General features: G+C 37.2%; 1 protein-coding gene across 4 annotated transcripts in view; it reads left to right on the forward strand.

Annotated features, from left to right (window-relative positions):
- Nucleotides 1-375: 375 nt before the first annotated feature.
- Nucleotides 376-25,866, forward strand: part of ZBTB44 (zinc finger and BTB domain containing 44) — a 67,117-nt gene continuing 41,626 nt past the window's right edge. For 3 of the 4 annotated variants that reach the window (XM_045783752.2, XM_045783754.2, XM_045783755.2), the window contains exon 1: nucleotides 799-937. The gene's annotated coding sequence lies outside the window, so the exon portion shown is untranslated. Of the gene's footprint in view, nucleotides 938-25,866 lie in introns of all 4 variants that reach the window. The other variant, XM_045783756.2, reaches the window with a different exon arrangement.

Below are 25,866 nucleotides of genomic sequence, written 5' to 3' on the forward strand. Positions count from 1 at the left end.
TTCAGTTCAAAGAAAAAAAAATGCAGTAAGAGTGAACCATGCCCAGAAATGCTGTTAGTGTAAGCGGGGAGCTGGCTGAGAAGACGGCTAGAGGAAGGCCAAATTGGGCAGAACTTCTGCCTCATATGAATGTAAATCCGCACGTGTGCACATACACAAACGCGCACAGACTGTGTCAAAACCCACGGGAGTGTAAGGAGACCCAACCACCCACAGTTTCAAGTCCCAAGGACCGGGAGCGGCCTCTCCTGCGCTTGCGCATTAACCGCGTTTTCCCCACCCCCACCCCGCTGGCGCCCCGCCCCCGAGCGCATTCTGCCCCGCCCACTTCCCCTCCCCTTCCCCAGCCCGGCCGCCCTCGCAGAGCATTGTGGGACACAAACAAAGTGCCCCCAAACAGGCTGGAGTGAGCGGAGCGGCAACGGCCGCGGCGCCGGCCCGCACGCGCGCGGCGGCGGCTCCCTCCCAACCTCCCCCTCCCCTCCCCTCACTCCCCTTCCCCTTCCCCACCCCGCCCCAGCGAGAAAACGCGAGCCGTCGCCGCGCTCCCCAAACCGCCGCCTGCCCTCGGCCAACCGCCCCCAACGGCCGCCCGCGCGCGGCTCCCCGGGCCCCCTCGCTCCTCCCCTCAGGCCCCTCCGAGCGCCGCGGGTGCTTCCCTCCCGCCGCTTCGCACTCTCCCACCTCGCAGGCACGCTGCTCGTTGTGCCGCCATGCCCCAGCCACAGGCTGTCCACGGGCCTAGGCGCGGCGGCCCGAGATAGGGTCCCCTCAGCCTCCCGGGGGAGGAGAGAGGCAGCGAGCCGCGCGCTCCGCCCCCTCCCCCCGGGCTGTCGCCGCCGCCGCCGCCGCCACCTCGCCGCCTCAGCCTGGCGGGGAGGAGGAGGAGGAGGAGGAGGAGCACCAGGCCTCCGGGCCCCGGCACCGCCGCCCTCAGGTAATGGGGAGGGGAGGGCGAGCGGGCCGCCTGGCCTCAGCGGGGGCAATGACCGGCCAGTCCTCGCCGCCAGTGCCCTCGGGATGAGCCCGCCGAGGGGCTGACACCACGCGTCCCCCATCTGGGCGCTGGACGGAAGGAAAGCCTGGTCTTGTCACCCCATCCGCTCCGGGAGACACCCCATAGGGTCCCCTCAATGGCATTTAATCCATCAGGGAGGAGACTAGCCTTGGGTCCCCCAGTTTGGAGAAATCACCCCGATCGTCCAGGGTGCTCCCCATCATTTGCATGCCAATTTGCCCAACACCCTAACCCAACGGAGGCAGAGGTGTTACCTCCTCTCACCTGGTCGAGCCCGAGACCTGTTCCCCCCCCCCCCCCCCCGCTGCTTTTTCTCTGGTACTGGAAAGAAAAGGATGGCACTCTTAAAAAATAATAACAAACACCTCTTGTTCTTCCCTACCTGAGGATCACTCTGCATCTAGTCATTTTCTGCTGGCCTAGCCAGAAAAAGGGGTTACCTGCAAGTGAAATGACAAGTACATTAGAACTGATGAAAGGAAATCGCATCCTCGTGAGTTCTATGAATCTTTAACCAGAATTTAGAATAACGACTAGTAATTGTGTACTTTATTGGAACTTATAGAAATGAAAACAAAAACTTAAGTATTTTCAACATATAAGTAGATTATATCTGTTGAGGTCAGGAAAAAATTCTCTTCCACTTATTTTCTTACAGGTTTTTTCAGATACAGACTAATACCATAAGCACACTAAACAATTTGATAGGGTGGCAAATAGTTTGGCTAGGTAAAATTTTTGTGATTTCCTTTTGCCTAGGCTTTCAGTTAGAATTATTGAATTAAAAAAGTATTATATAAATCTTCATTTCTCTCATTACTTCACATTGCCAGTGGATTAATAATATTTAATTGTACCTAATGTAGTTTCCTTATCACGCAATGTGAAAATAATGAAAGGAATGTTTTCCTGTAGTCTTGTATTTTAGGATGATAACATTTCATTAATTATGGAAACCAGATTTATTTTGTGCAACACAGGCATTTTACCTATGTGATCTTATTAATTCCTCAGAACAACCTAATGACTTAGATACTATTACTTGAATTTTATATAGATGAGACAAATCACACAGCTAGAAGTGAAATTTGTACCCAGATATAATTCCCATATAGGTATATTTCTGCTTTGCCTCTCAGTATAGGAACACTTTTAACTTTATTATGAAAAATTTGTCTTATGAAATTGAGAAATAGTGAATACTCTATTGTGTATATTCAGTGAGTAACATTTATTGTTGCTCCCTCACTTCTCCCTTTTAGCTTCTCCGTGTGTGTGTAACCATTTGAAAGTAAGTTGCAAACATCACGACCCTCAACTATTTCAATATGCATTTCCTAAAAATAAAGGACATTCTCCTACTTATCCCCAACATCATTATCAACACCTTTCTAAATTAACAATCCGTATGCAAATTTCTTCTTTATTCTAAAATCTCCTTGAGAAATTTTTCCCCTTCTGTATTCAGTCAAGATTAACATATTGCATTTAATGATTATGCCTTTAGTCCCCCTTTAAAAAGAATAATACCCATCTCCTTTTTTTCTGACACTTAATTGACCAAACCAGTTGTCTTATAGAATGCTCCCACGTTCTAGACTTGTCTATTTCCTCATAGTGGCATTTAATTTATTACCCTAGCCCTTTGAATTTTCTGTTACTGGAAGTTAGATCTAAAGAAAAACTTGATTAGCTTGAGGTAAAACTTTCTTTGGCAAGAATATTTAATAGGTGATACTGTGTACTTCATACTGCTTCATAAACGGTATATAATGTCAGATTGCTACACTGTTAGTAATGCCAAATGACCACTGAAGTGGTGACTACTGTTTTAAGGGTGTGGTTTGCTTTTTGTGATTTGTATATAATCTTGGGATACTTTGACACCAAGCAAATACCGTGTTTCTGGCTACCTTTTGCTTAGTGATTTTAACACTCCTTGGTGACTCTTGATTAAATTAGTTTTACTGGGGCGCCTGGGTGGCACAGCGGTTAAGCGTCTGCCTTCGGCTCAGGGCGTGATATCGGCGATCTGGGATCGAGCCCCACATCAGGCTCTTCTGCTATGAGCCTGCTTCTTCCTCTCCCACTCCCCCTGCTTGTGTTCCCTCTCTCGCTGGCTGTCTCTATCTCTGTCGAATAAATAAAATCTTTAAAAAAAAAATAAAATAAATTAGTTTTACTGGAGATTAAAATGTAAAAAAGATTTCCTTCATTAGTTAGGGGTGAACTAAAGTTCCTCCTAAAAATGCAGAGTAAATGCTTAATTTCTTCCCTTTGATTATCAATATTCAGAGAAAGGATTGGAGAAATAGTTACCCCAGTGGTGGCAAATGAGATTTTTTCTTCTTCTTTTTTTTTGTTTTCTTTTGGCAGGATACAGTATGGACTCGTGGGTTTTAATGTATTTATTCATTTTTTTGTAACCGTTACAGTCATTTTTCTTTTTGATCAAATTGTCCCAGATTTGGATAGTAGGAACCCTTTCAACCTGGCTCCTGTGTCTTTTCTTTTTTAACACTCCTGCTTGCCATTGGAGCATACTTGGAGTGCTTTCTGGCACAAGGTACCCTAGGCTTACCTTGTTACTTTCTTTGCTCTAGATCTGGAATGGGCCGTTTATCTAAGAAGTCTTGGTTCTTTTTGATGAGAAATGATATATAGAAACCAAAATCAGAATGTTGACATAGTCACTGCTGCTGGAGTGTTACTGCTTCGAGGCCCTTTCAGAGGAAAGAACTAAAAAATGGTTTTTTGCTTGTTTGTTGAATCATAAGTTCATGGTGATATATCCAGTTCAAATTTAACATAGCAGATTTTTCCTTAACTTCTTTGATATTTTGTTTGCCTCTTAAATGAAAATCTTGGTGCCTAATAACATTAACATACTTACATTATCTTACTGTATATACACACAGTCGTTTCAAAATCACCGTAACAATATTCTACTATCAATAAACTTCCAGTAAAGTTTAAGAGTTCTTTGCATTTATTTTGTCCTTAGAATATATTATATAAAGGGTGTATAATCAGAGTATTTATGGTGTTCAGAAGTCGCTTGAAATACTTTTCTGTTTAGTTAAGCTACCAATTTGATATAGTTCATTGGTTTTATTTATTATTTTTGGATTTTCTTTATTTTTGAATATGTCAATATGGTTCAATACATGGTTCAAAAGACAAAATTATTTTTAAAAGTATGGTTAAAGAAGCCTCACCCAAATTAATTTTTAAGATGAAGTATACCCTTTAGTATCTAATATATTCTCGTATGTCTTAACTGCAGAAGGCTTAACAGTACGTTACTTCCTTGAAATGATGTAGAAGTAATTTTAAATTTTGCAATTAGATTCTGATTCCTCTGGCAAAGAGAAAGCATTAAGACTAATCCTTCAAGGTGAGCAGAAAAAGTAGATTTCAAGCTTTCTTCTGCAAGCTTTACTTGAAAATCAAGTCTTTAAAGAGGTATATAGATGGTGGAAGTTTTATGAATCCATCTACTTGTATGCCACAGACAAAACTGACATACATATGCTGTCTGCAGATATAAAAGGCATTTGGACATGTGATCAGTGGCAACAGCACGTTTTGTTTGGATTGGGCAAAATTTGATAGAAATTGTAATTATGTGTTCAGATGAGGGTTTTGGAGGGAGCAGCAGTTGTCCAAAGTGGGCAGAGCACAATTAGTTTATCTCAGTCACCTATCACCCAGGTGCTGTAAAAAGCAAAAGATGCACCCAGTGTGTTTTCCTCAGTGATAGTGTACACAGTGTATACTATCACTGTTTTTGATAACAGGGTGAACATACATTTCCTTCAGGGAGTGGAGTGAGGAGATGGAGAATGCCTGTGTTTTGGACCCATTATTCTGTCTTTAATCTCCATAAAATAGATTTCCTAATATTATTACGACACATAAAGTAAGGGGGAAAATCCCACAAACAATTGCATAGGTATGTGTAACCACATAACAGAACGAACTGTGGTAGAATGAATGGGAAAATACACTAACAATAATTGCTAACATTTGTTGTACCCTTTCAAAAAGCTAGCATTGTACTAAACATTGCCTACAGCATCTCATTTAAATTTCGCATTAACTCTTTGATATCGTTGCTAATATCTTATTTTGCAAGTAAGGAAACTGATAATCCAGCTTTCAAACTCAAGTCTGTCTTCAGAATTAGCATTTTACTACTTTGGTACACCTCATACCTTGAATTAAAGGAAGTACATGACTGATATTTGTCCTGTAGCAACACTGAAGAGTATATGCCAAGAGCCCCAAGTGTTTGTCACATCTATTACACATCCTTAGTATATCAGACTTTGCTTCAGAAACTGCATTTAGATACCATTTTAATGGGCATTTAAATAAGTAGAGCATCAGGGCGCCTGGGTGGCTCATTTGGTAGAGTGTCAGGCTCTCGATTTCACCTCAGGTCATGATCTTGGGGTCATGGGATTGAGCTCCACTTCAGGCTCTGTACTTGGCAGAGAAACTGCTTGGGATTCTCTCTCTCCCTCTCTCCCCCACCCGCCCCCCACATAGTCTCTCAATAAATGGATAAATCTTTACATAAATAAATAAACACCAAAAATCAAGATGGATTGGTGGATGGATAGATACGTGATAAAACAAGTATAATAACATTAACAATAGAATCTAGGTATGGTTATGCGGGTATTCACCTATAAAATTTCTTAAATTTTGCTCCATCTGAAATTTTTCATAATAAAATGTCAGAGGGAGTGATTAACAATATATTGTTATTATAAAACATTATTGATAGCTGTATAAAAACCATGCTATATCCTCTATGCCTATAATGATTCTCTTAAATTTTTATTAAGTCTTCCTAGCCCTGCAAAGGATAAAAATTGTCACTGAAAATTGTCAAGAGTCTGGTAAAGGGGTTTACTTCATTAGTTAGGGGGGCCCCTAATTAATTAGGCTCCTTCCAGCTATAATTTTTAATATCTTTATAAATATTGCATATATCAAATATATATATATATATACTTCCCCCCCCTTGTGGTGGTCTGGTATTTTGTAGACTGCTATTGAGCATACTTTTCACATAAGCTTTATAGGGTGTTTTTACTTTAAAATGCTTCACATTGACAACCGAAAACAGTTTTCTATGTACCTAAGAATGACTGGGGGAAATTTATCCCCTGGTAAACTGAAAGCCACATTCGTTTTCTTTGTTCTTTAGATTAGAAATGTGTCGCCCTGTTTTAGGCAATGAGCTGGAAATCTCTAGATTCTTAGTCACAGGATCTAAAATAGTGATTGTGTACATTAGGTTTATATTATACTCCTGCTTGAAAGGCATATTGACTTATTACATTAATTTCTTCGCTAACATTGTTAGTGTCAAGGGTGACCTTAGCACATTTTTACATAACTGATGCTGGAGTAAATCACTTGACATGTATCATCATGGTATTTCATATTGATAACTCTGTCTTAGACTAGTGAAAGTTGATGGATGAAACTTATTAATGTCTCACTCTTGGAGAACAATATCATCCTTGTTTCCACACTGAATGTTCTTGTATTTTAGTGATTTTTTGGTATAGCTTTAAAAACTTAAAAATATTTTATAACTAATCAGTTTGTAATTTCGGTATTCTGTATTGCTGTCCTACAGCTATGAAAATACATGTATTTCTACATGTTGAGGGAATTTGCTATTCATTTGATTTCGATTGTTTTTGATGTATTCAGCATAACTACAGGTATCTTGGGGTAGCATATAACCAAGACCATGAATCTCTGGAATCAGGATTTTGTGGAACTTCTACCCTTCTGACTTCTGAAACAACTTTAGATAATTCCTATTTAAATGATTTCCTCTTAATTCAGATCTTAACCTAAGTGTCTGATCCTCACCTACTCTTAGCAAGCAAAAGCAAGCATATTTAGTACTAGTCTTTATTAAATATTGTATTTGTGCTCTTTCGTAAAATTGAGAAATCTTTGGTCTAAAAAAAATATATTAGAGTTTTGAGGACTCAGACATACTTGCTTTGCTTCCATTTCATTTTTCTCTTTTACTGGTGTTGTTTATTGGGGTGTGTTGTATATTTTCTTCTTTATCTTCTTCTCCTTTTTACATTTTGACTACCTCTATTTTCCCCCTTTTTGTGTGTGTGTGTCTCTTTGCTTCTTTCCTTTCTGTTTTGGATTTTCCAACACTGCTCATTTCCTTTTTTGTGACTTTCTTTTACTTTATGAGCACAGTTGCTTTTATTTTTGATGCCTTTTACATGCTTTGTGAAACTACAAACCATACCTGTATGAGAATTATTTCTATTTACAGGAATCATTGCCTTTCTTTGTTTTTTATTGTTTCTTCCTCATTTCTTTCTACTTCCTTCAACTAGGTTTACTTAGCTTTACTTTGAGAGCCAGTACAGCATAGTGTTAAGAGCACAGACTGGGGTTCAGATCTTGACTCTTAAACTTACTGGTTGTGTGGTCTTAGGCCAGTTCCCTTCACTTCTTTGTGCTTCGTTTTCCTTACTGGTAAAATGAAGATACCAAGTGATACCTATCCCAAGATTGTGTGAAAATTAAATTATTTAATATGTAAAAAGTACTTAGAACAATGTTTGGTATGTATTGAGTACTATATAAGTATTAAGTAATGATTATTCTTTTTAAAAAAGTAGTTCAAAGCCATTGATTATTTTTTGGCAGTTTATTGAGATAAAACTCAAAAGCCATAGATTATTGCCATTACAAATTTGTGGTCTCCCAATTTTATTTGGGTCTTCAGTGCCTCCTAGCCATCCTTCTGGGGTTTTTTTCTCCACACATTTCTCATGTTTCATTTTCCTCAAAATTGTACTTTATCTCCTCTCTTCTCAGCAGTCTACCTCTACCTGTAGTTTCAAAGAGAAATAACATAAAAGCCAAAGCTATCAGACAAGAACTCTCACTACTTGTCACCACCCACCTATAAACTTAACTGTAACTGCACCCATCCTTTTCTCTTTTTTCCTATCGCTGGGTTTCCTTCTGTTTAAGGCTAAATTTTTTACTCATGCACTGAATCCAGTTTCTCCCTATTCAGGGACCTTGTGCTGTCTATTGCTGTTTCCTCTGTCTTTAACTTTTCCTTCTTCTCCGAGTCTTTTCCAACCACTGTCAAAACATTTTCTCTTTATTTTACTATAATAAAAACAATATATCTGGGGGAAAAACATTCTCTAGTTTCTCCCATTCTATAAAAATACCAGTATCCTCCCTTGAGCCCTTATTTCCCTCCAGCTAACTCCCTTGCTCTATCTTTAGAAACAGACTTCTTCAGATTGAATTGTCTCTACTTACAGTTTTCACTTCCTCATTTCTGTACACTCTTTATCTTTGTCTATTGCAGTCTTACTCTACTATGTGCTATTATAAGGTCATCAGTAATTCCTTGTGGCTAAGTCGAATAGACTGCTTTATATCTTATTTGACCTATCAGCAGCATTTGACACTGACAACCACTCCTTGAAATACTCTGCACTCTTGGTTTCTGGAGCATTCTTCCATCTTGGTCCTTCTGAATATCTTTTTTCCAGATTTTCTTTTTGCTACCTCCCACCCTCTTTTTTCTCCTCTTGTTTTCCTTGATCATTCTAGCTAAAAGTTTATCAGTTTTGCATTCTAGCTAAATATTCTCTTTAAAGGACCGTTTTGGCTTCAATTTGTTCTGTGGTCTGTTTCCTATTCACTTTATGTCTGTGCTTTTTATTTCCTTCTATTTATTTTGAGTTTGCCTTGCTCTATTTCTGACTTCTTAAAGTAGAAGCCTAGGCCATTGATTTTTTTTTAATTATAATGAAATACATCTTTATTTTTTATTTTTATTTTTTTAAAGATTTTATTTATTTATTTGACAGAGAGGGAGACAGCCAGCGAGAGAGGGAACACAAGCAGGGGGAGTGGGAGAGGAAGAAGCAGGCTCCCAGCGGAGGAGCCTGATGTGGGGCTCGATCCCAGAACCCCAGGATCACACCCTGAGCCAAAGGCAGACGCTTAACGACTGAGCCACCCAGGCGCCCCTGAAATACACCTTTAAAAACTTACTACCTTAACTATTTTTAAGTGTCCATTTCAGTGGCATAAAATACATTCACAGTTATGCAGGCATACTACCATTCATCTCTGGAACTCTCTTCATCTTGCAAAACTGTAACTCTTTACCCATTAAACAATAACTCCCCATTCTCTTCTCTTCCCAGGTCCCTGGCAGCCACCCTTCTACTTTGTTTTCTATGAATTTGACTACTCTAGAAACCTCATATTGTAACTAGACAATGTCCTTTTGTGACTGGTTTATTTCATTTAGCATAGTTGTCCTCAGGATTTATGCATATCATAGTGCATATCAGAATTTCCTTCATTTTTAAGGCTAAATAATATTCCATTGTATGTGTATACCACATTTTGTTTATCTTCTGTTGATGGACACTTGGAGTATCTCTACCTTTTGGCTATTGTGAATAATGGTCATATGGATATTTGTGTACAAATATAAGTTCATGTGTCTGCTTTCAATTCTCTGGGGCATATACCCAGAGGTAGAATTGCTGGATCATACGATACTGTATTTTTTAAGTTTTTGAGGAACCTCCATGCTGTTTTACACAGTGGCTACACTTAATATTCCCACCAACAGTGCACAAGGATTTGTTTCTTCCACATCCTCACCAACACTTGCTATTTTTTGTGTGTTTTGTTGTTTTTTGTTTTATTTAATAAGAGCCATCCTGATGGGTAGGAGATGGTAGGTATGCGGTTATAGGCCATTGATTCTTAGACGTTTTTTTCTAATATGTGTTTTGAAAACTATAAATTTTACCCTAAGCACTGCTTTAGCAACATCCCACAAATGTTAGTAATGTATTTTAATTATTACTTAGTTAAAAATACTTTCCAGGGGCGTCTGGGTGGCTCAGTCGTTAAGTGTCTGCCTTCGGCTCAGGTCATGATCCCAGGGTCCTGGGATGGAGCCCCGCATCAGGCTCCCTGCTCAGCAGGAAGCCTGCTTCTCCCTCTCTCACTCCTCCTGCTGGTGTTCCCTCTCTCGCTGTGTCTCTCTCTGTCAAATAAATAAAAATCTAAAACAAACAAACAAACCTTTCCAGTTTCCTTTGTTGATTCCTTCATCCAACATGTGGATTATTTCAATATTTTATTTCCAAATATTTGGGGGTTTCTTGATAACTCATGGATTTCTAATTGTGTGTGTGTCTGGTGAGAGAACATTTTCTGTGTGCATTCATTCCTTTAAAATTTGTCAAGATTTGTCTTAATGGCCCAACATATCTGTCTTGATGAGCATACTGTGTTGCACTTGAAAAGAATGTGTATTATGCACTGTAAATATCAGGTCAAGGTGGTTGATGGTATTATTCAGATCTTTTGTCTTTAGTGACTTTGGGATGGGGGCTAGTTCTATCATTTATTGAGAGCCATATTAAAAGTTCCAAGTATGGGGCGCCTGGGTGGCTCAGTCGTTAAGCATCTGCCTTTGGCTCAGGGCGTGATCCCAGAGTCCTGGGATCGAGCCCCACATCAGGCTCCTCCCCTGGGAGCCTGCTTCTTCCTCTTCCACTCCCCCTGCTTGTGTTCCCTCTCTCACAGGCTGTCTCTCTCTGTCAAATAAAATCTTTAAAAAAAAAAAGTTCCAAGTATTATTGTGTGTCATCTTTCTCCTTAATTCTGTCAGTGTTTACTGCTTGTATTTTAAAGCATTGTTATTAGGTGCACACACATTTCTTATTATTATACACTTCTGTATCTCTGGTAATATTTTTGTCTTGAAGTCTGTCTGATATTAAAAATAGGGAACTCCAGCCTGCCTATCTTTATTGCTTGCTGCATGGTATATCTTCTAACATACCTGTGTCCTCTTACTTATTTCTTAAAAAGAGCATACAGTTGGGCTTGCTTTTTTTTTTTTTAAAGATTTTATTTATTTATGTGACAGAGAGACAGCCAGCGAGAGAGGGAACACAGCAGGGGAGTGGGAGAGGAAGAAGCAGGCTCCCAGCAGAGGAGCCCGATGTGGGACTCGATCCCGGAACGCCGAGATCACGCCCTGAGCCGAAGGCAGACGCTTAACGACTGCGCTACCCAGGCGCCCCTGGGCTTGCTTTTTTATTCCTGTTCTGCCTTTTTGTTGAAATGTTGAGTCCATTAAAATTTGGTGTAGTTAAATCAAGTCCAAAATCAAATTGTTGGCAGGGTTGGTTCCTTCTGAGGGAAGGAACCTAAGAGGGAAGGATCCATTCTATGCCATTGTCTTTGCTTCTGTTAGTGCTATGGCTAGTGGCAGTAGGTCTCCAGTCTTCACTTGGTGGTTCTCCCTGTGTGTCTGTCTTCTAATATCCCCTTTATGTAAGGACATCGTAATTACCTCATTTTTTTTAAGAGAGTTTATTTATTTGACGGAGAGAGAGAACGAGCTGGGGAGAGGGGCAGAGAGAGGGAGAGGGAGAAGCTGAGTCCCCTGCAGGGCTCTATCCCAGGACCCAGGATCAACACCTGAGCTAAAGGCAGACGCTTAACCTACCTACTGAGCCACCCGGGCACCTCCCTAATTACCTCATTTTAACTTGATTGCCTTGTAAAGAGCCTGTTTCCAAATAAGGAAACATTTTCAGGTACTGGGAGTTAATACTTCAACGTATTGGGGAAGGGGGAGACACAGTTCAATTCATAATTAGACACGTTAAAGTTGGCAGCAGTGCAAAGGCCTGTTGGGTAAAGCCACTGTAGTTGTGTACAAATTCTAAAGGAAACATATTGGAACTCTTGAGTACTTGATGTGAGCACTTAAAAACTCTTCAGGAAAGAAAAAAAACTCTTTAAATGCTAATTGGCTAAAACTGACTTGAATTTAACTTGCTCATGTAAGGATCCAAAAGAGTGAATATCTGTCCTTTCTTTAAGCATGCTTTCTAGTAATAATGAATTGATATTAACAGCTGATATTCCTTATGTACTGTGATTGAATCCTTCTGAATGGCAACATGATGGGATAGGGAGAAAAGACTAGGAATTTGAATCAGATTGAACAGAGTCAAATAGACCTCTGTTCAAATCCTGATTTTATTATTTATTTATGGGACTAAGGGCAAGTTAATTTAACCTTTGATTTCCTCATTTATAACTGGATTTTAAAAACCCCTTTCTCAGAATTATGAGCCCAGAGTGAGATAAAGACACCTGGTGAATCACTCAAAAAATATTAACTTATCTTCCCTTAATGTAGAAATTAACAATCAGCATGACTCTGGCTACCAGCAATGAGAGGAAATTCTAATAGTTCAGTTACTGGTTTAACTGATTTATTAAATCCAGGTAAATTTCAGTCTCTTTCTTAAACTCTAAACTAGAAAGAACTTCTTTATGTAGTGAAATGATTATAATCTTTGATTAAAAAATGGCTAGTTATAAAAGTTAAATGATTTTTTTTATAGCTCAGATACAGCAATCCATTTGAAATTCTTCCTGAAAACTTAATAAACACTTAAGGAAGACCCGTGGGAAATAAACTATCATCAAATTAAAGATCACATATACTTTTATTAGTGTTCAGAGAAAGTAAAAGCATGTTCTCAAATATGAGTACTCTTGTGAATCTATTCTAAAAAGTGTACTTCCTTTCATAGAAAAATACAAGTATTTGTTTTTGCTTTAAAACAAAATTTAAAATTGTACTATAATATTTGTAAAGAAAAATTGATTCTAAATAATAGTGAAAAACATTTTAACTTAGTAACTTTCTAGAGAGAGAAGTAATTGAGTTATAATTTTCACTAGTTCACTTATATACATTTTCTATGTAGTTTTAGCGTGAATTTTTTTTTTAAAGATTTTATTTATTTATTGGACAGAGAGAGACACAGCAAGAGAGGGAACACCAGCAGGGGGAGTGGGAGAGGGAGAAGCAGGCCTCCCGCTGAGTAGGGAGCCTAATGCCAGGCTCCATCCCAGGACTCTGGGATCATGACCTGAGCCGAAGGCAGACGTTTAACGACTGAGCCACCCAGGTGCCCCTAGCGTGAAATTTTTATTTTGAGTTATGGCTCTTCTGTTTTTTTTGTTTTATGGCTCTTCTGTTCTTAAACCAGTTATAGTAACAGGTTTTCTATAAAATATTTGCATGTTGTATATGTTAAACTCTTTACTTCATATATTTTTTCTAAGTTTTATTGTTCATCATTTGCAATTATACTTTTATTAATAATGTAATTCAATATAAAAGAGTATGCTTATTCCAGAAATAAGCACCATAAACCACAAACATTTATTCAGCATTTTTTAAATGTCCTCTGTGTGTTAGGCAGAATACACACAGATTGCACATAGCCCAGCCTCATAAGTAGCATGTAGACCTATAAGACCACAAGATCTGTAAACAGTTGATTGCCTATTATACTTAAACTACTGAGGTAGAGCAGTGGTCCTTTTATGGCCATAGAGGGATGCCCAGTGAGAATCACTGCACTTAAAATAACTGGTGTTACTAATAAGAATATAATAGGGAAATGGTGTAGAAGCAGAAATGATTAAGAACCTGCATGTGTATCCAAATGAAGACTTTACATAAATGTTCACAGCAGCTTTATTTGTAATAGTCTCAAACTGGAAATAACTCAAAAGTCTATCAACAGTAAAATGATAAACAGATTCTGGTACATCTATACAATAGAATAGTACTCAGCAATAAAAAGGAATAAAAATTCTTGAGCCCAACAACATGGATGAATCTCAAAATAATTATATCCAGTAAAAGAACCCAGATAAGTAAGAAAGTCTGTATTGTATAATTCTGTTATATAAAATTCTAGAAAATGCAGCTAATCTAAAATGAAAAGCAAATCATTAGTTGCTAGAGAGGGATAGGAGGGAGAAATTGCAAAAAGACACAAAAAATTCTAGGGGTCACAAATTTTCCTTATCTTGATTGTGATAATGATGTATATGTCAAAACTGATCGAATTGTACACTTTATATGCAATTTATTGTACATCAGTTATATCTCAAGTACTTATAAAATGAGTTAAAGAACACAGGTATGATTGATTTCATAAATATATTGGAATTGTCCCTGGAGAGACAGGGAATAAGCCCTGGTAAACCTAAATTGGTATTATATCAAATGCCAAAGTAGGGGTCAAGACAGAAAATACTGTAGGAGTTAGGTGAAGGGAAAGGTAGCATTCATTAATATAAAGTAAGGACAGGATTTAATTAAAGTCAGAGTTCCTGATTTGGAGCCCCTGTTAGGCTTCTTATTTTCTCTGATATTATTTTTCTTCATCTTTAAAGGTTTTTCCTCATCTGTTTCACAAGGTTTTTAAGATCCAAAGAAAACATGTTTGAAAACATATTGTAATCCAAAAAGTACCATACAAATGAAAGGTATTGCTGACATCTAAGGTAGAAGGAAGAACAAGTATAGTATTTGACCTGTTGAGAGTGATAAGGTGGGGATTCTAAGAAGGGACCAGAGGTAGGGGAAGTGGAAATGTGTATGTTATATTTGGAGAAAAATCAAAATCAGTTTGGAGCAAAGAGTTGATGTTGGAGAGTAGAGAGGGAAAGACAGCAGCCTAAAGCATCTAAAAAATGTAGTAGAGTGGAGAGAATATGAGACAGAAAGATTAGCATCAGGATATAAAATATTACTTACTAGCCCTATGACTTTGGATAAGTCATTTATTCTCTCTGCTTCAGTTTCCTCATCAACATAATGGGAGGAGGATAATCCACCTGATCTCAAGGATTTTATATATTGAAATCAATATCACATGTATATAAAAGTGCTGAAAAGAACAAAGTGTACTGTTCAGGAGTTGTTTCCTGTGTGTGATAAGGCATGAGGTAGTAAGTGCTGGACTCAGATGATTATAGAGAATATTTGAATAATGGTGAAGAATTAATTCAGGGTTGGTGAGACTAAAGGCAAGGAGACCAGGATATTTAAGTAGTCTAAAGCAGTGGTTAATGGAGAAAGGAAAAGATGGATATGAGGTAGGTCTTAGAGACCAAGGCTGTTAGGAAGAAAAGAGAAAGAAGTTGTTTTTGTTTTCTGTGGCTGTTGTGTAGTAAATATCATGAGCTGGATGGCTTAAAACAACAAACGTATTCTCTCACGGTTTGGAGGTCAGAAGTCTAAAGTCGGTATCGTTGCCTTGAAATCAAGGTGTTGGCAGGTACCCACTCCTTCTGAGTGGCTTGCGTATGGCTCTAGGGGAGAGTCCATTCCTTGTCTCTTCCAGCTTCTCGTGGCCACAGGCATTGTATAGTTTGTGGCCACATCACTCTGATTGCTGCTCCATCTTCGCATCACCTTCTCTGATGTGGGTGTCAGATTTCCTTCACTTCTCTTTTGTAAGGATGCTAATGTTTGTATTTAGGGCCCACCTGGATATTCCGGCCAGTCTCCCCATTTCAAGATACTTAATCATACCTGCAAAATCTTTGTCATAAAAGTAACATTTGCAGACTCCAGGGATTAGGACATAGACAAATTGGGGGGCAGTGACCTTTTTAAGTCTATTGTAGAAGTCATAGATGACTGCCAGGTTTTTTGCTTTTTGGATCAGTGGTATCATTCACCACAGAACTTCAAGAGGAAGAGTGCATAGGTGAGGAATGATGATGAATTCAGTTGGACCTGTTGAAGTACCTATGGTATATCTGTATGTGGATATTCATTTTGTGTTTCAGAAAACCTTGAATCCCATGTCTTAAACATTAAAGACATGTATTATTTCACATAAAAACAAAACAAGGAATCCTGGAGTAAGGTAGCTCCAGTTGGTTATTCAGCAATTCAGTGACATCATCAAGAACCCAAGTTCTCAACTTTTTGCTTTGCCATCCGTTGGCTGTCTCCTTATGGTTCCAAGATGGCCCCCATAATTCTAGGCTTGTGTCCTTGTTTTTTGTGGTATATTTGATTGTTTTAATCAGCTAGGAAACCTAACTTTAACCCCCAGGACTCCCAGCGGGTTCTATTCCTCTTAGCCAGGTAAACCTTTTTCTTGACTTTTACCTAAATGCAGCTATAACATCTACATTGCAGATTTGTTGAAGCAGGTCCTCCCGATCCTCCCCTCCACACACACATGACATAGGGCACTCCTCTATGATTATCTTAAGTGACCGTGGATTTTGCTTTTGATGTGCATATTTGAAGATAAGGAAGCATCTTTTTGTGTCTGGGTCAGAAGTTTAAGCAGCCCATTCACTGCTTAGCCTTTAAGTTCTAGTTGGCACACTTCTAACCATCTCTTGACTTAACGTTAAACATTAAAGTAGTGGTTAATGTGGTGTGGGGACTCTCCTGGCAATCCCCAGAACCTTTTAGAGGGTTTACAAGGTCAAAACAATTTTATAACAGTATTAAGATATTATTGTCATTTTCATTCTTATTCTCACAGTATGCAGTGGAGTTTTCAGAAGCTACTTGAAATGTGAGATCACAACAGAGTGAATGCAGATGCAGAAATAAGAATTCAGCTTATAAGCCAGACTTTAAGATACTTACAAAAGCAGTGCCACTCTTTTCTTTTTTTGGTCTGAGAAATGTAGTTTTTAGAAAAACATGTGTCAGCATTTAATGGGCTTATTTCTAAATATCAGTAATTATTTTTTACATATTTAACTTCTGATTTATAATATGATAACCATGAAAAAAAAGCTATTTGGCATTCTCTGTAGATTTTAAGAGTCTAAAGGGGGTCCTGACACTAAAGAGTTTGAAACCTTGCCCTCCAGTGTTGATGCTACTTTAACCACTTACTCAAAAGTTTTTCCATTTCTCCAGTCATATTTTTTTTGTCACTTGCTGAGTATTATCAATTAATCACATGGATATAGCAACTTCCTATGTTGTAGGATTTGTCGTGGGTATTTCAGAATCATTCATACTGTTCAGTGATTTATCCCGTTCTTGGGGCAGCATGCTTTCTCGTGGCATTTTATTTCCACAATAATGACATGCCTCTGTTTATAATTTTTTTAAAGATTTTTTTTTTTTAAGTAACCTCTACACCCAGTGTGGGGCTCAAACTTACAACCCCAAGAATCAAGAGTCACATGCTGTACCAACTGAGCCAGCCAGGTGCCCCACATACTTCTTTTTATTAATATACCTTCAGCATTCTTCTGCTTTTTGTGCTTATTGACCATGCTGGATTTAATAGTATCCACAACCACCTCAAAATTAAGCACTGAGAGAGCAAAGACTTAAATGGCCACACAAGACCATTTTTTATCATCTTTTGGAAGCAGGCATAGTTAACACTCTTGCTCTGGAGTATGACTTTGATTTATCAATAAATGTTCCTAAGTAGAAAGTATCTGTAATTTTCTAAGTTTGCCTATGAAGGAACAATAGCTGAGAGAAGATTTCCAGGTTTTGACAGGAGGTGAGTAGATGAATCAAAAATGAGTACTAGATTTTAAGCTCTGGGTGACTAGGCAATTGGAAGTATCCATCATTAACAAAATTAGAAATTTTGCAGTGGGATATCAGTTGAGAATTTAAGTTCAGTTTTAAATGGTAAATTTGAAACAGGGCAGACACATTCAGAGGGAATTGTCTAGCACTCTAACTGGTCATTAGAGGCCCAGAATTGAGGTTCAGGAAGGATGATGGAGTTAGAGATTAAGGTTAGTTCAGCCAGAGTTGATAGAGCCGGAGATCATCAATAAGGATAGGTTGTCTGTTACTCAGTTCTGTACATATGGTAATAATACTGTGTGCTAGGCATTGGGTGCTTTCCATATTCTTATTTAATCTCATTTAACCATGATTAAGGTCTAGATCTGTCTGAACTACAAAGCTTCCTAGTATACATTCTGTCTCCAGGCAACATTAACATATTAATTGGTAACAATTAAATATAGTGAAATAAATAAAGTTTAATTATATATGAGGTGGAGAAATTTGTTTAATTATATATGAGGTGGAGAAATTTGTAACTGGGTTTGGGCAATGTGAAAAACTATAATTCTTTTAATTAATTAATGCATTGTACTGTGTCAAATGACGCAACATAGATCCTTATAGCAGTCTTCTGTAGTTCAAAGAGACAGGGGTACTAAGAGTATTTATGACATATCTAGAATTAAAAACCTCAGTAGAAATTGAGTTAGCGGGACGCCTGGGTGACTCAGTCAGTTAAGTGTCTGCTTTCAGCTCAGGTCATGATCCCGGGGTCCTGGGATCAAGTCCCACATCAGGCTCTGCTCAGCAGGGAGTCGTCTTCTCTCTCTCACTCTTCCTCTGTGCTCCCCCCCAGATAAATAAATAAAATCTTTAAAAAAATATATTTAAAAAAAAAAGTTAGAATGTGAGATATATATGTATGTGTGTGTGTGTATATATATATATGCATATATATATATGTTGGTTCATGAGGAAGATTTGAGCTAGTAAGTTGATTAAAAAATTCAAATTAGTGTTTTTAAAAGGCTTTATTGTGGATTTTTATATTTATAGATTGAAAGTTGTAACTATAGACATTATCCTGAGACATTCAGATCATCAGAGGAGGCTAATTTCACAGTTACTTTTTCTCTTTAGGTTGTTTTACGGCAAATACTACAACTAAGATTCAGCTTTCAAAATTCTGGCTCAGTAGCAATTTCTTTTTTTGAGACATCATTTTGTTATAGAATTTGTCTGACTGTGTATCAGTTGACAATTTAGAAAGGTATTTACTGCAATGAGTCTTAACTTTTTCCCACCCCAGTCTGGTTTTTTTTTTTTTAGTTGTATAAAAGCAGTTTCTCACTTTCAGGGTAGTTGATTACTAATTTGAACAGATCAAATATGAGTTCTAGAAGTAGTAAGATAAAAGTTTCATTCTATTAACAATTGTTCTTACACTGTTATTCTTACACTATTAATCAAATCAATGGAAAGTGTACTTGTCATAATTTAGTAGTACTGGCTCCCAGTCCTGTTTTTAAATGTGATTTTTGTACAAAGCAGTGGATTCCCAAGAATCAAGTAATCTGGGCTGTACTCCCATCTTCCATTAAGTTATTGACTTGGTTAATCTTTCTGGACGTTCTTTTAAAAAGAACAGTATCTGGCACCTGATAAATGTTTTGAACTAAAAAACCTCTTAAACTACAAATAATCTAATATCCCTTTCATCTTCAAAGTTCAAATTCCTTCATTATATTTCTGAGGGTTTTTTCTCAGTTGAGGGGAAAAAATTGCCTCATTTCAATCTATTCATCCATCTTTTATCTCTTTAGCTTCTAAGATAACATTCAGGCCACAAATAATAATATGTTATTATAGATATTATATATTATAGTATATATATGTGTTATATATTGTAGATATTATAGTATAAGAGAATATGTCTATAGTGTAGTATCAGTCACAGAGTCAAACCTCTGTCTGGCATATGGTTCCTCTGTTGACAATATAGTAGTCTCTATATCAAAACACAGTATTTCTCTATAGTCTGTCTACAAAGACTGGTAATCTCTAGAGTTGCTGTAGGAAGTCCTGTTCTTGACCAGCTGTAGTCAGGGTACTCAAAGGAGCAGATCTTACCGGAGGTTTTGTGATTGTTATCTCTGTCAGTTGGGAGTTAAACCTAGAGCTTAAGGAATGGGGCTTCCATGGCTTAACTGCCCCACCCAATGTAAAGAACTTTTACTGAGGTATAATACCATTAATAGTTGTGACAATTATGAATTACCAGTTTGTGATTATTATAGTTCAATTTTATTTTATACATGAACATATTTTTAATGAGAGGGATGAGTGAACAGTATGAGCTGTACATCCATACTGCCTATAAGCAAGAATGATACAATGAAAAAATTTGCTGTAACATAACATACAGTATAATTCTGTAAGTTTTATCTACATATGTGCTTGCCTTTTAAATATCTGTGGAGAGAGTCAGAAAAAAAGTCAAGATTTCTTAGTGTCAGAGCTTAATTTTTATAAGTGAGATTAACATACTCATTTTCTTTGTATAAAAATGAAATTTTTAAAATGTATTTAAATAGATGAACTTATTTCTTACACACTTTGTAAAATCTGTTTGGGAATATCCTCCCAAATTAAGTCTGTGATGCTATTTGCCTTTGTTCCCTGCAGCTCTTTTTGAGTGTCATCAAAATCTGGCCTTGCCACAGAAGTAGTTTTGGAAATACTTACGTGGTTGCACAGCAGCATATATGTGAGGATTCCATTTATATGTGGATTTACTTAATGCCACTGAACTGTACACTTAAAAATGGTTAGGGCAAATTTTGTTTTATATATATTTTATACCCAATATTTTTTAAAAGTCTGGTATTGCCCCTGGAGGTATATCACACATATGAACATTTGTCATGTGTGTCACAGTTACATAAGTTAATTAAAATACGATAATTGCCAACTGGAAAAAGAAGTATGAACAGTTTAAAGCATTAGCTACCCTTACTCAAGATGATACAGTGAAATACCAGAACTTCATGGTTGTGATAACTTCCACCAAATGATTTAAGTATTAGAAGGCTGTAGAATTTGTTGACCTCCAAGATTCCTCTCTACCTGGAGATTGTTTGAATTTGGTACTAAACATTGGTTTCTTTAGTTAAATCAAGATTTAAAACCCATGGAAACAAACCAAATGTCAATCAACAGGTGAATAAAGAAAACGTATATACATACAATGGAATATTATACAACCTTTAAAAATGAGGTAGATTGACATATGCTACAACATGGGTGAACCTTAAAGACATTATCTTAAGCAAAGTAAGCCAGTCACATAAGGACAGATATTGGATGATTCCATTTATATGAGGTACCTAGAGTAGTCAGATTCATGGAGACAGAAAGTAGGAGGGTGGTTACCAGGAGCTGGATAGAGAATGAGGAGTTATTGTTTAATGAATACTGACTTACAGTATGGGATGATGAAAAAGTTCTAGAGATGGGTAGTGATGATAGTTGCACAACAGCATAAGTGGACTTGCTACCACTGAGCTATATGCTTAAAAATGGTTAAAAAGTAAATTTTATGTGTATTTTGCCACAATAGAAAGAAACCTCAACTTACTGCCGTAAATTAAATAACTTAGATGATGTAGGCATTCTAGTTTATAATAAGAGTTCTAGAAAACTTTCTAAATAAAGTAATATGGGCATATTACCAATACAGTAAAAACTGCTTTTTGATATACAGGTACTACTTGAAATGTGGCAGGCAAATGAGTTTGTATTTAATTTTATTTGATTAACTCATATTAATCATTTGATTAATTCATTTGAATTCATTGAATTCATTAATTCAAATAATTCATTTGATTAATTCATTAATTCATAATTCATAACTACTTTATAGAAGTATAGTTTTATATTTGTCATCCTTTTACTTTCAGTCTACCTATATCATTATATTTGAAGTGAGTTTCTTACGGATAGCATGTAGTTGACTCATTTTTTTTAATATCCACTCTGCCAGATCTGTGTGTTTTAATTGGTTTTGTTTGGACTATTTACATTCAGTGAAATTACTGGTAAGTTCAGACTTAACTCTGCCATCTTATTTTTTTGTTTGTTTGTTCCCTCTGTTCTTTGTTTCCCTGTTTTCTTTTTTCTCCCTTCCTGTGTATTACTTTTAGCTTTTTTGAGAATTCCACTTTGATCCAGTGTTTTGAGTATATCTCTTTGTATAGACTATTTTGAATTTGCCCTAGGAATTACATTATACATGAATAAATGTCTTACAGTGTACTGTTGTCAACATTTTACCAGTTGGAATGAAGTATAGAAAGCTTACCTGCTTTTAAAGTCTCTTTACCCTCCCGTTTATGGTTGTCTCAAGTATTTTCTATACATGCTTGGAGAACCACATCAAACAATGTTATAATTTTCAATTCAGTTATGTCAAACACAATGTAGAAAAGTCAGAGGAGGGTAAAGATTATTGCCTATATTTTTTTCTATCATTCTTCCTTCCATTTCAAGAACTATCTATACCCATTCTTTTTTTAGTAGATCTGCTGGCAACAGATTTTCTAGTTTTCATTCATCTGCAAGTGTCGTGATTTCCCCTTTATTCCTGAAGGATCTTTTCACTGGATATAGAATTCTTGATTGGCAATTTCTTTGAATACTTACAAAGTGTTTTGTCACTTCCATCTGGGCTCCTGAGTTTTTATGAGAAATCCTCTGTTATTTGAATTGTTTTCCCCTTATAACAGTCATTTCTCTCTTGCTGCTTGTAAGATTTTCCTTTTGTCTTTAGTTTCCAACAGTTTGATTGTGATGTTATCTAGACATGGATCTTTGGATTTATCTTCTTTGGGTTTGTTGAGCTTCTCAAATCTCTAGGTGTAGGTTTTTTGCCAAATTTGGGAAGTTTTCAACCTCTTGTTGGGGGAGAGGAATAGTTTTTCAGCCCTACCGTCTCTCTCCTCTCCTCTCAGGACTCTGAGGATGTGAATGTTAGATCTTTTCTATAGTTCCTAGGCCCTGAGTTTCTCTTCATATTTTTAGTCTTTTTTTTCCTGTTATTCAAATTAAGTAATTTTTATTGTTTCCTCAAGTTTACTGATTCTTTCCCCTGCCCTCTCCATTCTCGTGTTCAACTCTTCAACTCATCTCATGAGTTTTTCATTTTAGTTATATTTTGTAATGGCTTTAAGATTAGCATACCATACATGCTATTCACCCATTTTAAATGTATAATTCAGTGACTTTTTAATATATTCACTGATTTGTGCATCCATCACCACACTCAGTTTTAGAATATTTTCATTACTCCCAAACAACATGAACCCTTTAGCTGTCACCCCAAATTTCCCCTACCCCACCCCCCAAGTCCTCAGCAACCACTAATCTACTTTCTGTCTGTAGGTTTTCCTATTAGATTTCCTGTTCCTTATTGCTAATATATCAAAATACAATTGATTTTTTAATGTTGACCTGTAATGGGTCACTTAGTTGTTCTAGGAGGCTTTTTTTTTTTACATTGGGTGTAGATAATCATGTCTGAATAGGAACAGTTTATTTTTTGCTTTCATACACACACACACACACACATATATACACCTTTTGGTTCTTTTTCTTGCATTTACTCTGATCTTAGGGGGAAAGTATCCAATCTTTATCTGGTAAGTATGTTATTACTTGTAGGTTTTTTTTGTAATGCTCTCTACCAGGTTAGAAAAGTTGCCTTTTATTCGTAGTTTGTTAAAAGTTTATCATGAAGGGATACTGAGTTTTTTTCCAAACTTTTTCTGCATCAATCAAAATTATCATGTGGCATTTCTTCTTTAGACTGTGAATATGGTGGTTTGACTGATTCTTTTTAATGCTGAACCAGCCTTGTAATCCGAAAATAAACCCAACTTGATTTTGGTATTACTTTCTTTTTATTTTCGTATTGCTAGAATTGATTTGCTGATATTTTGGTAAGGGTTTACATCTGTGTTCACAAAGGATGTTGTTCTGGGGTTGGTTGGTTTGTTTTTACAGACTTTGGCTTTGGTATCCAACTAATGCTGTCCTTAAAAAATGAGAAGTGTTCTCTCCTTGACTCTCTGGAAGAGATTATATGATCAGCATTACTTCTTTAAATGTTTTGTAGAATTTTCTAGTGAAACCATCTGGGACTGAAGATTTCTTTAGAATGATTTTAATTATCAGTTCAATGTCTATAGCAGTTACAAGATTGTTCGGGTTATCTGTTTCATCTTGGTTGAATTTTGTGTGTAGTTATCTCAGGAATTGGTCCATTTTGTTTTTGTTATTGAATTTATGTGTACAGTTGTTCAAAGTAATCTCTTATATTTTTTTATGTCTGTAGTGTATTAAAGGAAAAATTCAACAATCATTAATTTCGAAAAGATCCAGTTGGCTTTATTCAGCAATTCATGAATTGGGCAGCATCTATTATAGAGGTAGAATGGAACTCCAAAGAGTTGTACTAAGTGAGAGGGTTTTATGGACTAAAATATGTAGGAATAAGGAATTTATACTAGGCATTTGTTGATTGGTTAAAGCAGGGTTACTTTCCTTTTATGGAGCAAAAGAAAGTCTTGGAGGCAGATTGTGCTGAGCAGGCAGGTGCTGTTTGGTTAGCCTAGGCTTTACTTTTCTGGAAGAGCCAAGCACAGAAACTTACTTAAGTTCTAGTTTGCTAACATGGGGCTTAGCATAAGCCATTTTGGGGCTGGTCTGGACAATTGATATCCCTTCTTTTGTTTGTTCCCGATACCTGTAATATGTTTTATCTTTTGGGGGGGGGTCTGTCTTACCAGAACTTTATGAATTTTGTTGATCTTTATAAAGAACAAGTATTTGGGTTATTGATTTTTCTTTGTATTTTCAATTTTTTTTTTTTTTTAAGATTCTATTTATTTATCTGAGAGCGAGAGCACATGCACTGAGTGGGGTGGGGGGGAGCAGGGACAGCTGACTCCACGCTGAGCAGGATCCCACAACCCGAGCAGAAACCAAGAGCCAGAGGCTCCACCAACTAAGCTACCCAGTGCCGCAAACTATATTGATTTCTGCTCTATTAATTTCCTTCTACCTGCATTGTGTTTTTGTTTCGTTCTTTTCTAGATTTTCAAAGTAGAAGCTCTAGATTACTGGTTTGAGACTTTACTCATTTTATGACATAAGCTTTTAACAGTATGAATTTCCCTCTAAGGGGTTCTGTACCCAATTCCAATGTGGTGGATGGTAGAGGGGACCTACACCAACAAGCAATTCTCTGACACCAACTGGGTATCCTACAATTTAACTCCATTCTGACACTATCTACCCAGAAATAGTGTTACCCAGAAATAGTGTCATATCTCACTATAAGATTGCCTCTCTTCCCCACTCTCCAGTTTAGATGGCAGTCACAAGCCTACTGTATCACCTGTGCTTCTGACTAACCAGTTACAGATTGGAGGTTCCAAAAAACCCCTTTTGGGGTTTGATTAATTTGCTAGAGCAGCTCACAGAACTGAGAGAAACATTTTACTTACTAGATTACCAATTTATTATAAAAGGATATATAATTCAGGAACAGCCAGATGGAAAAGATGCATAGGACAAGATACAGGGAAAGGGTGCAGAGCTTCCGTGCCCTCTCCAAATGCACCACTTTCCCTAAATCTCCACATATTCAACAACCCAGAACCCCCAGAACCCTTCCTTTTGGAGTTCTGTGAAGGCTTAATAACATAAGCATGATAGATTCAGCCTCCAGCCCTTTTCCCTAGAGGTCAGAGGAGTAAGACTGAAAGTTCCATCGCTCTAATCAGATGGTTGGTTCTCCTTGCAACCAGTCCCATCCTTAGGTATGATCTAAAAGTTAACTCATTAACATAACAAGACACACCTTTGCTGCTCTCATCACTTCAGAAATTCCAAGGTTATAGGGGCTCTGAACCAGAAACTGGGAAAAAGACCAGATACATATTTCTTAATATAAACCAGAGTATCACACTCTCTAAAGACTATTTTAGCTGCATCCCATTAATTCTTATATGTTCGATTTTTGTTCAGTTCAGAATGTTGTCTAACTTCCCTTAAGTCTTGCTCTTTTATCCATGGATTAGCTTATAGAAGTATGTTTAATATCAAGTGTTTGAGGATTTTTTTTTTTTATCTTGTTAATTCCATTAGGATCAGAGAACATACTTGGGAAACAAAATGTACTCTGTTGTTATCAGGTAGAATGTTCTATAAATGTCAGTTTTATGCAGTTGGTTGATGGTGTTGTTCATTTCCATATCTTTGCCTATGTACTGTCTACTAGTTCCATTGATGGCTGAGGCAAGAATGTTAAAGT

This window comes from Ursus americanus, chromosome 16, assembly GCF_024610735.1.
Source record: "Ursus americanus isolate L20-20 chromosome 16, mUrsAme1.1.p, whole genome shotgun sequence".
NCBI lineage: Eukaryota > Metazoa > Chordata > Mammalia > Carnivora > Ursidae > Ursus > Ursus americanus.